This window comes from Rhinopithecus bieti, unplaced genomic scaffold (genome assembly GCF_001698545.2).
Source record: "Rhinopithecus bieti isolate Rb0 unplaced genomic scaffold, ASM169854v2 scaffold_19867, whole genome shotgun sequence".
NCBI classification, from domain to species: domain Eukaryota; kingdom Metazoa; phylum Chordata; class Mammalia; order Primates; family Cercopithecidae; genus Rhinopithecus; species Rhinopithecus bieti.
The window spans coordinates 93,013-106,800 of NW_016809544.1; positions in this window are offsets into that span (position 1 = coordinate 93,013).

Sequence of the window (13,788 nt, forward strand, 5' to 3'; positions counted from 1 at the left end):
CTTTTTTAATTTTAATTTTAATTTTAATTTAGCTTAGAGACAGTGCCTCACTATGTTGCCCAGGCTGGTCTCAAACTCCTGGGCTCAAGTGATCCTCCTGCCTTGGCTTCTCAAAGTGTTAGGATTACAGGCATGAGCCACCGTGCCTGGCCAGGAATAACTTTTATGTTATAGCAACTTTGTTTTTAAGGGAGGAAATAATAATCAGGGTCGCAGTATATAGTGTGTTTTAAATTTTACTTAAAATTACAATATTCTGCCAGGCACAGTGGCTCACACCTGTAATCCCAGCACTTTGGGAGGTTGAGGCAGGCGGATTACTTGAGGTCAGGAGTTTGAGACCAGCCTGACCAACATGGTGAAACCCTGTCTTTACAAAAAATACCAAAATTAGCCAGGTATGGTCGTGGGCACCTGTAATCCCAGCTACCCAGGAGGCTGAGGCAGGAGAATCACTTGAACCTGAGAGGCAGAAGTTGCAGTGAGCTGAGATCATGCCACTGCACTCCAGCCCGGGCAACAGAGCAAGACTCTGTCTTAAAAAAAAAAAAATTCCAATATTCTGGCCAGATGCAGTGGCCTACACCTGTAATCTCAGCACTTTGGAAGACTGAGGTGGGAAAATCACTTGAGTCCAGGAGTTCAAGACCAGCCTGGGCAACAGAGTGAGATCCTGTCTCAGAAAAAAAGAAAAAAAGATATTCAGATTGTATTTTACAACTAATATAGATGGAATAAATGAAAAATAAAACTATGGCTTGTAAAATTTTCTAGTTAAGAAAGCAGATATACTAACATTTAGATGACTACTTTAATTATTTTTTCATTTTTGTAACAACTAAGACTGTGGTCTTTGGCAAATTATACATCTCAATAAGAGAAGGAGATAAAAAATTGAGAAGGAAAAAAATTGGTATATAACTATTAAAAGTCAAGGCATAGCCGGGTGCGGTGGCTCACGCCTGTAATCCCAGCACTTTGGGAGGCTGAGGCAGGCAGATCACAAGGTCAGGAGTTCGAGACTAGCCTGGCCAATATGGTGAAACCCCATCTCTACTAAAGGTTCAAAAATTAGCCGGGCGTGGTGGCGGGCGCCTGTAGTCCCAGCTACTCTGGAGGCTGAGGCAGGAGAATTGCTTGAACCCGGGAAGCCAAGGTTGCAGTGAGCCGAGATTATGCTACTGCACTCCAGCCTGGGTGACAGAGCAAGACTCTGTCTAAAAAAAAGAAAGAAAGAAAAAAAGTCACAGCATAAAATGCATGCTTATATCTAACTCTGAAAAGATATACCAGAAAATAAAAATGTTAATAGAGCTTGCCTCTAAGAGCCTGGGAATAGGTGATGGAAGAGAGACTTCGTGTTTTTGTTTCTTCCTTTTCAACACTTGCATATGTTAAAGAAAAATATAAACGAGGCTTTAGCTTTGTAGGAAGGTATTTTCTAGTCATATCTTCTAGATGTGCCCATCACCTAATGTCAAGAATTATCAACTCACAATTAAGTTTATTTCTTCTATATTCCCACTCTCTAACCCCTAGTTGTTTTAAAGCAAATCACAGACATATTTCATGTATAAATATTTCAGTATAGATCTTTAAATGATAAAAACTTTCCCTTGTTACACAGCTCCAGTACCATCATCACACATACAAAAAAGAATAATACAAAAAAGAATTATCTAGCAGTGTTACATTTATCCTACTGTCTTTAAGGTGATGTTTTTCAGTGTCTTCCTTAATGCCACCAACAAATAACTTCTTAACAGCTGAGTGGCACCTGGTCTTTGAGAACCTTCTCTTGAGACAGCCCTCTTTGGTTCCACAGCTCTCCCATCCACCTTGTGTGGCCTTGTATTCATGACTGCATCCACCTGCTCCACAGTGGCATAGGTGACAAACCCAAAGCCCCTGGAGCGCTTGGTGTTGGGATCTCTCATGACCACAGCCTGTGAGCATTCCCCATTGCTCAGAATGGCTCCTCAGCCTCTCATCAGTCGTTTCAAAGCTCAGCCCTCCAGTGAAGAGCTGCCACAGCTGCTCGGCTCTTTAGGATACTGACTTAGACATGACGGCAGTGGGAAGAGAGATTTTAACCATGCTTCCTGGTGGCAGCCATGGGCAGAAAGTGGGTTTCTATTAAATGCAGCAGAACACAGTTCCTAATTCAAGAGATATACCCAACCTATCATTAAATATACTGTATGAAGTAACATTTCTGAATTTCTACCAGCTACATGTGTCTGTGATGTACAGTGAAGTCCATCATTTACTTCTCTTAGAAGAATGCTCACTTCTTCCAAGACAAAAAATATCCTCTATGAGGAAAAAATGCAAAACAAGACATTAACATTGTATAATAGAAAAAAATCATAAAGGAACCTTTCTCAAACAAATAATGATATTCATTCATCTTGAATGCTTAATAAAAAGATGGTATACTTCATTATGAAAATAAGTTACCCTGTTGCACTATAATAAAGCTCAGATAGATGAAAAAAAACCACAGCATCCTTTTGCTAACCCTAAAATTTATGTTCCTGAAAACCATGCCAAGAGAGTGTGTGGTTGAGGAACTGCAATACTTCATGGGAAACAAAAAGAGGAATCAAAATAGGACAGGAGGAAGCCTGACAAAGTCAGTGCGTTTAAAAAAATGTTCACTAATATAGAACAGTCCACTGAAGATAATGACATTAATGTACAATTCGTTGTTTTTTGTTATTCCTTGCTCACCACCACATTTTCAGGACTTCTCTTTCTATCAGATTTGAACGAGATTTTGGTTTTTTGGTTTTTTTGTTTTGAGATAGAGTCTCACTCTGTCACCTAGGCTGGAGTGCAGCAGCGGGATTGTGGCTCACTGTAACCTCCACCTCCTGGGTTCAGTGATCCTCCTTTCTCAGCCTCCTGAGTAGCTGGGACTACAGGCATGTGCCACCACCAGGCCCGGCTAATTTTTGTACTTTTTGTAGAGACAGGGTTTTGCCATGTTGCCCAGGCTGGTCTTGAACTCCAGGAATCCAGTGATCCACCCACCTCAGCTTCCCAGATTCTGGGTGCATTTAGTTTTGATAGCTCTTTAGTGTCTTTTTGTCTAAACAGCTCTCTGCCTATTTTGTCTTTCATTTCATGTTACTTTGTAGGAGTCCAGGCCAGTCATCTGTAGCCTGGCATATAATTTAGATTTGTCTAATCGTTTGCTTTGATTGGATTCTGGTTAAACATTGTGGGCAGGAATACTACCTAGCTAATTTGTGTACTTTGTATGACATTAAGTGGGGAGGCACAGAATGTCACTTTGTCGCATTATTATTGATACTAAATTTGATCACTTGGTTAAAGGGTTATCCATCCATCAGTTCTCTCCATTGTAAAGGCACCTGTATCCCTTGATGGCTTAAGTAACCTGGTAGTGTCGGGGGGATACTTGACATGGTGTGAACATCCTGTTCCCCAACACATTTTACCTAATGGTTTTAGTATTCCTTGATGGTCTTTACCTGAATAAGTTGTTATGCTAGGGGTTGCAAAATGGTCGTTTTCTAATTCTATTATGCGTTCTATATTAGCTGATAGTCTCTGTAAAGAAGAGCTTCCCAGTCTCTTTTATGTGAGGTATCACCATGATGCACAAATTCTTCATTTATTCAATGTGTTATAATGTGTTACCATCATTAAAATTTTCTAATTATGCTCAAATTGTCCTAAATTTGGCCAGTGGGAGCTCCTAAGAGCTGGTTTGTGTGTTTTATTTACATCTTTCCATCAGTCTTTGTGCACTTTCTTACTTTCTGGAACAAGAAGAAATCCAAGGATCATCTTGTACTTTCTCTGCCCCAGCCCTGGCATTGGCCATTTATTTGACAGACCCTGAAGCCTTTTAATGGAAAATGGTGTTCAGAAATTAGGATCCAGCCAGGGATGGTGGCTCATGCCTGTAATCCCAGCGCTTTGGGAGGCCGAGGCGGGTGGATCACATGAGGCCAGGAGTTTGAGACCAGCCTGGCCAACAGTGTGAGACCCCATCTCTACTGAAAACACAAAAATTAGCCCGGCGTGATGGTGGGCACCTGTAATCCCAGCTACTCGGGAGGCTGAGGCAGGAGAATCGTTTGAACTCAGGAGGTGGAGGCAGTGAGCCGAGATTGCACCACTGCACTCCAGCCTGGGTGATAGAGACTCCAACTCAAAAAAAATAAAATAAAAATAAAAATTAGGATCTGAATGTTAGGGATACTCATTGTTACTAGATGTCATTGTTTCTAGGTCTGGGAAACTTACATGCTTCTTGTTTGGCTTTGGTTTTGGTTTTGTTGCTTGTTCCAGACAGGGTCTTGCTTTGTCACCCAGGCTGGAATACAGTGGTAGAATCACTGCAGTCTCAACCTCCTGGGTTCAAGCGATCCTCCCACCTCAGCCTGCTGAGTAGCTGGGACCACTCTTACAAGCCACCGCACCTGGCTAATTTTAAATCGTTTTTGTAGAGATAGGGTCTCACTACGTTGCCCAGGCTGGTCTTGGACTCCTGAACTCAAGCCATCCTCCTGCCTCGGCCTCCCAAAGTGTTGGGTTTACAGGCATGAGCCACTGTACCTGGCCTATGTTTCTTTGTTTTTGAAAATGTTGGTTTAACACTTGGTGATGAAGCAACTTGAAGGATTTGTCCTAAGCTGAGTGTATCTCAATGCTGGGCTTGAATGTCTGTCACACGAAAAAGAGACCCCACCAGGCTCCATGCTTAGGATCCAGTATTCACATATGGTGAGTGTGTTATTAATTATATTGAATTTAAATTCTTATTTCAATAATTTTCCTGATAATTTTGAATTTGTTGGCTTAGTCCAAAGTAAGAATTGGTTAGGTCACCATTATTTTTCCTCCTAATGTGGCTGATTAAGAGCTTGTACCAGGTACAGAGAAGCATTCTTGCATTTTCTTGTTTCCTTGTGCTGTGTTAATAGTATTATCTTCAGTCTGAGGTTTCTCTGCAGGATTTTCTTTTAAAGCTGCTTGTCTGTTTTGTGAGGATTGGTTTTGGAAAGCTGCTAATATGATCTGTGAAGTGACTCACAGGGCACACACAACCTGAGGGGCATGGCCAAGTTCCATGCAAATGAAAGCGAAGGGCCCTGTCCCCGCATGGCACTTGGCCGTCTGCAGACCGGATCATGTGAGGAGCCAGTGACAATCCACATATTAAATCTTGGTCAAGTTTTATTTCCTTTTATTTATTTATTTATTTATTTATTATTATTATACTTTAAGTTCTAGGGTACACGTGCATAACATGCAGGTTTGTTACATATGTATACTTGTGCCATGTTGGTGTGCTGCACCCATCAACTCGTCAGCACCCTATTTCCTTTTTAGATAAAGTTAGTATAAATGTTCTACCTATTTCAGTTTTGAATTGCAGTTTCTTTCTGCAGCAAGTGGGTCATGTTGCTCCCCTCCCGCCCTGGGTGTGTGACACCACTTGGAAAATGCCTGCTTGGGGCCCCTGTGGCTGACTCCCAGCTGCTTTCCCTGCTTCCTCTCTGGCCGATGCAGCCAGTGTGGCTAGAGCGAAGAGTGACTGCAGGACTGTGATTGCTGAGGCAAGTAGGGCAGAGAATGAAGGGCCATTTGCTCCAAGTTAAAGTACACACAAGCTGGCGCTGTGGCTCACACCTGTAATCCTAGCACTTCAGGAGGCCGACGTGGGAGGATCATGTCCAGGAGTTTGAGACCAGCCTGGGCAACATAGCAAGACCCCCCACCATCTCTACAAAAAATACAAAAATTAGCCACACCTAGTGGTGTGTGTCTGTGTTCCCAGCTACTCAGGAGACTGAGGCAGAGGATTGCTTGAGCCCAGGAGGTCGAGGCTGCAGTGAGCAGAGATTGCACCACCACATTCCAGCCTGGGTGACAGAGTGAGACCCTGTCTCAACTAAAAAAAAAAAAAACACCGTCAGTTTACAGTAAGCCAGGATAGAGAGAGAATAAACCTGAACTCCCCAACTCACCATTGCCCCCAGTGTCGAGATGATACTTGTAGATTTGGGCAAGGGATGAAGGGATGCCTCTGCTGTCAGTCAAGGTCAGAGTGCTAATGTGACCCAGGCAGTGGGAGGGTGAATGTAAGGTAATAAAGTGAAAACAGTGTGTTCACAGGAGTGAGACTTCTATGCGTAGCTCAAATGTGGGGTTTCAGAAGAAATACATCCTCAGGGTGGAGGTGTGTTCGAGTTTATGCTATGGGAGAAAGCCAACGTCAGTGGAGGTCTCACTGCCACCCAAAGATCCACGCTTACCTCCTCTCAGGGGGTGGAGGTTGTGGGGGAGGCAAGCAAGACTTGAGCTTAGGAGGCCTCTCTGCAGAGCCAGCAGCAACTGGTGTAGGGCTCAAAAAAAGATGTTGATTTTCCACAGAAGCCTAAGGATGAAAAATTTGCAAGACACAGAAAAAAGGGGATAGGCTTTTAATTATTTTTGTTGGGAGGACTGGTTTGCTTTGGGTAAAAGGAGGTACAGTGGAGGATGGACAAAACATAGGGAGAGTGTCTGGGTGTGGTGACTCACACCTGTAATCCCAGTATTTTGGGAGGCTGAGGTGGGCGGATCACTTGAGGTCAGGAATTCAAGACCAGCCTGGCCAACCTGGTGAAATCTGGTCTCTGCTAAAAACACAAAAACCATCTGGGCATGATAGGGCATGCCTGTAATCCCAGTTACTTGGGAAGCTGAGGCAGGAGAACTGCTTTAACCCGGGAGGCGAAAGTTGCAGTGAGCTGAGACCACGCCACTGCACTCCAGCCTGGGTGACAGAACGAGACTTCATCTCGAAAAAAAAGAGACACATCTTTCAGAGTGGACACGGATGATTTGTCAGTAAACAGCAAACATTTTGCTCAGGTTGGAGAGGCTCCTGGCCCTTTGTACGCGCTTTCCTGGGGCGACACTGGCCGTCAGGACATTAGTCATAAGTTGTCCCCTCCCTTGAGGCTGATTCAACAAACAGGTTCTTTCCTGCTCTCCAAGCATGCCATCATACAGCATGCCGGCATGGCATTTGGACAAAGATTTTTTTTTTTTTTTTTTTTTTTTGAGACAGAGTCTCACTCTGTCGCCCTGGCTAGAGTGCAGTGGCCGGATCTCAGCTCACTGCAAGCTCCACCTCCTGGGTTCACGCCATTCTCCTGGCTCAGCCTCCTGAGTAGCTGGACTACAGGCACCCGCCACCTCGCCCGTCTAGTTTTTTGTATTTTTTAGTAGAGACGGGGTTTCACCGTGTTAGCGAGGATGGTCTCGATCTCCTGACCTCGTGATCCACCCGTCTCGGCCTCCCAAAGTGCTGGGATTACAGGCTTGAGCCACCGCGCCCGGTCCCCTGGACAAAGATTTTTCTACCTAGCTTTGTAATTATAAGGAATCTCTCTGAGAAAGGTCCTCCCAGATAATGGTGTGACTTACTAGAGGACAGTAATTTATAGCTGTAATTTGTTAATCCCATGAATATCCCTAGAGGAGGAAAAATCTTGATTGTATGGAAACTGTGGGGACTTAAGGTCTTTATAAAAGAATTGACTCAGGGCTGCCCCGGGTCATCTGATGGGAACAACTCCTTCTTTGTGGACCCCTAGGCATCAAGGAATAGCTGCACACCCACAGATAGTGACTGATTTGGACAAAGGGAGCTGATAGCTCACTCTTCAGAGTGATAGAGACTGTCAACCGAAAAATCATGAGAAATTCCAGCATCTCTAACCTCACTCTGAGAGTGGCAGCCCTGGAAAGGAGAAATTTATTTCTTAAGAAGGGGATTCAGCCTCTGGCTGAAAAACTGAAAGCAAACTCTTTGAAAGAGAAGAAGTTGGCAAGGGATTATACTGAAGTTGGCCAAGTATACACATTCAACAGGTTGTAGGAGGAGCTATGAATATTCATGAAGGGGGTCCTGATCATACATTTTGAACAAACATGCATTTTTGTTCTTGTGTCTTGCCCTGCTGCCCAGGCTGGAGTGCAGTGGTGCAATCATGGCTCACTGCAGCCTTGACCTCCTAGACTCAAGCAATCCTCTCACCTCAACCTCCCAAGTAGCTGAGATTACAGGTGCACATCATCAAGTCTGGCTAATTTTTGTATTTTTTGTAGAGACGGAGTTTCGTCACATTGCCCTGGCTTGTCTCAAACTCCTCTCAAGCAGAGGAAAGGGAGAGAAGCAGAGATACAGATTACAATTGTGCTAACAGTTGTCTGAGCATAACTGTATAACAGTATTACAACTACTGCATTTTAACTCATGTTACAGCAAGCATTTCAATGATATGACAATATCTTTGATCAAGGCATTCTGTAGTTCAGGAGTGGGCAGAAAGCAGTTAAAAGATCTAACAAAACTAATAAGAAGCAAAAAAGTTCAAAGAGCAAACTGTCAGGAACCTAGGAACTCAGAGAAAATGGGGATAAGTGCTGGACGAACAGAATTTACGTACAGAATTCCAATCCATTTCTGAGGCAATGATTTTCTCACTGGTAGGTGACACTCCAGCCACCCACAAACCTCATGCCCCTTGTCTCAGTGGTGCTCCCCTTTGCCCCCTGACTGAGTCTGAGGGGCTTCTGCATTTTCCCTTCCATTGCTGCCTCCAGGATGCATCTTTCTGGCATCTCTAACCTCACTCTGAGAGTGGCAGCCCTGACTGCCTGGCACTTTACACACACTGCTAAGTCAGAACTCCTCAGGGTTGGGTCATAATTGTTGTAATGTTGTATCCCTGAAGGCCAGATTTTATCTTTCCACTTTCTATCCCCAGGACTGGCCCAGAGTCCAGTATGTAGGATGCACTTAATCCATGTTTTTGAGTGAATGACTAATACATAAATCCATAATAATCAAGCACACTATGTTTCAGCAAACACCTCAACAATATAGCTATCAGAGTGACTTTTTGCTTTCTTTTTTCTTTTTTTTTTGAGACACGGTCTTGCTGTGTCACCCAGGCTGGAATGCAGTGGCACAACTGCAGCTGACTGCAGCCTAACCTTCCTGGGCTCAAGTTATCCTTCCACCTCCGCCTCCCAAATAGCTGGGACCACAGGTGCGTGCCACCACATCTGGCTTACTTTTTTTTTTTTTTTGAGGTGGAGTCTTGCTGTGTTGCCCAGGCTGGAGTGCAATGGCATGATCTCAGCTCACTGCAACCTCCACCTCCCGAGTTCAAGCAATTCTTCTGCTTCAGCCTCCTGAGTAGCTGTTACTACAGGTGTGCATCACCATGCCTGGCTAATTATTATATATATATATATTTTTTTTTTAGCAGAGACCAGGTGTCACCATATTGGCCAGGCTGGTCTTGAACTCCTGACCTTGTGATCTACCCGCCTCGGCCTTCCAAAGTGCTGGGATTACAGATGTGAGCCAGTATGCCTGGCCACATCTGGCTAATTTTTTAAATTACTTGTAGAGATGAGGTCTCTCTAGTTGCCCAGGCTGGTCTTGAACTCCTGGGCTCAGGTGATTCTCAGCCTCCCAAAACGCTGGGATTACAGGCATGAGCCACTGCCTAGAATATCTTTTTTCTCTTTTTTCTGGTATTGTTACTTTAATCTTCATAAGAACATAACACAAGACTATTCACTACCAAATTTACACTTAAGCATTCTTTTTTTTTTTTTTTTAGATGGAGTCTTGCTCTGTTGCCCAGGCTGGAGCGCAGTGGCGTGATCTAGGCTTACTGCAAGCTCCACCTCCCAGGTTCATGCCATTCTCCTGCCTTAGTCCCCTGAGTAACTAGGACTATAGGCACCGCCACCATGCCTGACTAATTTTTTTGTATTTTTAGTAGAAATGGGGTTTCACCGTGTTAGCCAGGATGGTCTCGATCTCCTGACCTTGCGATCCGCCAGCCTCGGCCTCCCAAAGTGCTGGGATTGCAGGCGTGAGCCACCGCACCCAGCCAGTATTCTTCTTTAAAGGATGGAATGTTTGTTGTTGTTGTTGTTGTTCTGGTTTTTAAGAGTCTCACTTTTTTTGCCCAGGGTAGAATATAATGGTGCGATCTCGGCTCACTGCAACCTCTGCCTCCCAGGTTTAAGTGATTCTCCTGCCTCAGCCTCCCGAGTAGCTAGGATTACAGGCGATGCCCGGCTAATTTTTGTGTTTTTAGTAGAGACGGTATTTCACCATATTGGCCAGGCTGGTCTCGAACTCCTGACCTCAGGTGATTCACCTGCCTTGGCCTCCCAAAGTGCTGGGATTACAGGCATGAGCCACCATGCCTGGACTAAAGTATGGAACGTTTTATTGGAGGCTTTTAATTATTTTATTTCAACCAGAGAGCTAACTTATAAATAATTCATATGAAATCATCAGACTGTCCCACAATACATGCTAATTCATTAATTAACAAAAACTTAATCTAGGTATTGAGAATACATCAGCAAACAAAAAAGAGAGCCCCTAGTCTCATAAAATTCACATGCCAGTTGGGGGAGGATTGGAGATAAGCAGTATAAAAATAATGTCAGTTGATTAATAAAAAAAAATAAAGCAAGGTGAAGGGGTGAAGAATAACTTGGGGAGAGTTTGCCTATTAGAGTCAGGAAGGCCTCTCTAATAAGCGACATTTGAGTAAAGGCCAGAAGGAAGTTGGGGCTGTATGTCTGTGGATAAATGGGGGAGGCATCTTAGACAGAGGAACAGCAAGTACTCTGGGTCTGGGGTTTTGAATTACAGGGAAACCAATGAGGCCACAGCAGTGAGATGTGGAGAGAGTTGCAAAATGTGAAGTCAGAAAAATAGCAGATTCAATGGGGCCTTCTAGGACACAGTAAAGATTTTGCATTTTATTCTAAGTGAGATAGGGAACTTTGGGAGGGGTGAAAACTGAGGAGGGACTTGGGTTTTAAATGGTCACTCTGGGCCTGGCACAGTGGTTCACGCCTGTAATCCCAGCACGTTGGGCGGCTGAGGCAGGAGGAGTGCTTGAGCCCACGAGTTCAAGACTAGGCTGGGCAACATAATGAGACCACATTTCTACAAAAAATCAATTTAGGCCAGGCGTAGTGGTTCACACCTGTAATCCCAGCACTTTGGGAGGCCGAGGTGGGGAGATCACTTGAAGTCAGGGGTTCGAGACCAACCTGGCCAACATGGTGAAACCAGTCTCTACTAAAAATATGAAAATTAGCCGGGTGTGGTGGAGCCCACCTGTAATCTCAGCTACCCTGGAGGCTGAGTCAGGACAATCGCTTGAACCTGGGAGAGACAGAGGTTGCAGTGAGCTGAGATCGTGCCACTGAGGCACCAGCCTGGGCGACAGAGTGAGACTCCATCTAAAAGAAAATAAATAAATAAATAAATAAATAAAAAATTAGCCAGGTGCGGTGGTGCACACCTGTAGTCCCAGCTGCTTGGGAAGCTGAGGTGGGAGGATTGCTTGAGCCTAGAAAGTCAAGGCTACGGTCAGCTATGATCTCATCACTGCACTCCAGTCTGGGTGACAGACCAAGACTCTGTCTCATAAAAAAATAATAAATAGGTGGTTGCAACAATCCAATAATCCAAGTGAGAGTTGCTGGTGGCTTGCACCAGAGTTGTAGTGGAGGAGGTAGAAATATTTGGATTCTGGATATATTTCAAAGGTAACACTAAAACGATTTGAATGTGAAGTGTAGAAGAAATTAATACATCCAAGGATGAAGTTTCTGTGGGAAGCAATTGGAGGATGGTATTGCCACTTAATGAATTGGAGAAGATTTGGGAAGAAATGGGTTTGGGGAGTTAGCAGATGCTGTGATGTCCTGTCCTGCATCCTCCTGGCCTACCTCTGAGTTTACTTGCAGCCAGGGTGGATAGTTCCCTTATATGCTGATGGCTTCCACCTCAAGTTCACCCTTGTTCCTCTACTTCCCCGCCTGCAAGATCTCTCCATTGCCAGCAACCTCGTTCAGCTTGGCTGCACAGCAGATCATAAGTGCTGGGGACCAGGCCAGGGGCAGTGGCTCATGCCTGTAATCCCAGCACTTTGGCAGGCCTAGGTGGGCACATCATCTGAGGTCAGGAGTTTGAGACAAGCCTGACCAACATGGAGAAACCCCCTCTCTACTAAAAATACAAAAATTAGCCGGGCATGATGATGCATGCCTGTAGTCCCACCTACTCAGGAGGCTGAGGCAGGAGAATCGCTTGAACCTGGAAGGCGGAGGTTGCCATGAGCCGAGATCGCACCATTGCACTCCAGCCTGGGCAACAAGAGTGAGACCCCATCTCAAAAAAGAAAAAAAAAAAAAGGAAGTACTGGGGACCTAAATCCCCCGGGGAGCCACTGGCCAGTGAGGCATAGGGTAAGGAATTAATTGGTGAGTAACCTGGCTTCTCTTTCCGTGCGAGACTGTTCTGAGATACCTTCTACAGGACTCCTTACAGGGTATCCAGCAGGATTTAGCTTCAATTGCCCATAGTAATAACCTGCTCCTTAGAGCACCCCTTATTAACTCTCCTCCCTTCTCTGTCTTACTTCTTTTATTTCCTCACTTGTGCTTCCTGGGATAACTACCTCTATAATTTAGTTTCTGCTGCATAATAAACCACCCCCAAAATGCAGTGGCTTACAATGGCCATTATTTTTGCTCATGATTCTGTGGGTAACAATTTGGGCTGGACTCAACTGGGTGACAAATTTTCTGCTGGTCTTGCCTGGGCTCACACAGTGACTACAACAATATGGTGGCTTGACTGGGGCTGGAAGGTTTAAGATGCCCTCCAATGGTAGATGGTGGATGTTGGCTGTCAGCTGGCTGATTTCAAAGGCCTCAGATGGGTTGGCTCATGTAGTCCCAATGCCCTCTCCTCTCCATCAGGCTAGACTGGGATTCTTCACATGGCAGTCTTGGGCAGTGTTCCAAAGTGACAAAAGTGGAAGCTGCGAAGCTTCATGAGGTCCACAGTGTTGCTCCTACTGCATTCTTTCCATCAAAGCAAGGCTCAGGTGCTAAGCCAGATTCAAAGGGTAAAGAGACAAATTCCACTTCCTGAAGGCAGGGAAGTCAAAGTCACATTGCAAAGAAAATGTCATACAAGAAGGAAAGAATGCTAAGGCCATCTTTGCAAACAACCTACCCATCTCCCCAACCCCCAAATTGCCTACGGATCTCCTTATCTCAGAGTCCGCCTTTGGGGGAATCCACTCTAAGCTGGGGTGGGTAGGAATCAAAGCTCTGCCGCAGACATGCTAAGGGAGATGCTTCCTGGAGGAACCCAAGTGAAGACTTTGAACTGGCAGTTGGATTTATGAATCTGGAATTCAGAAGGGAGGTCTGGACTGGAGATACTCAATCTGGGAGTCATCGAAATATATGTAAACAAAGATAGTCCTAGTTTGGACAAGAGCATATAAGGCATGTATGTAGAGAGAAGAAGTCAGAATGCTGAACCCCAGACCACTGCAGTGTTGACGGGTCAGGGAACAAGAGAGGGCAGCAAAGGACGCTGAGAAGGAGCAGCAGGTAAGGACACCAGCAGTAGTGTCCGGGGGGCCAAGGAGAGAGTGTTTCAAGAATAGCACTAGATGGGGCGCGGTGGCTCACGCCTGTAATCCTAGCACTTTGGGAAGCTGAGGCAGGTGGATCACCTGAGGTCAGGAGTTTGAGACCAGACTGGCCAACATGGCAAAACCTCGTCTCTACTAAAAATACAAAAATCAGTTGTGTGTGGTGGCAGGTGCCTGTAATTCCAGCTACTCTGGAGGCTGAGGCAGGAGAATTGCTTGAACCTGGGAGCGGGAGGTTGCAGTGAGCTGG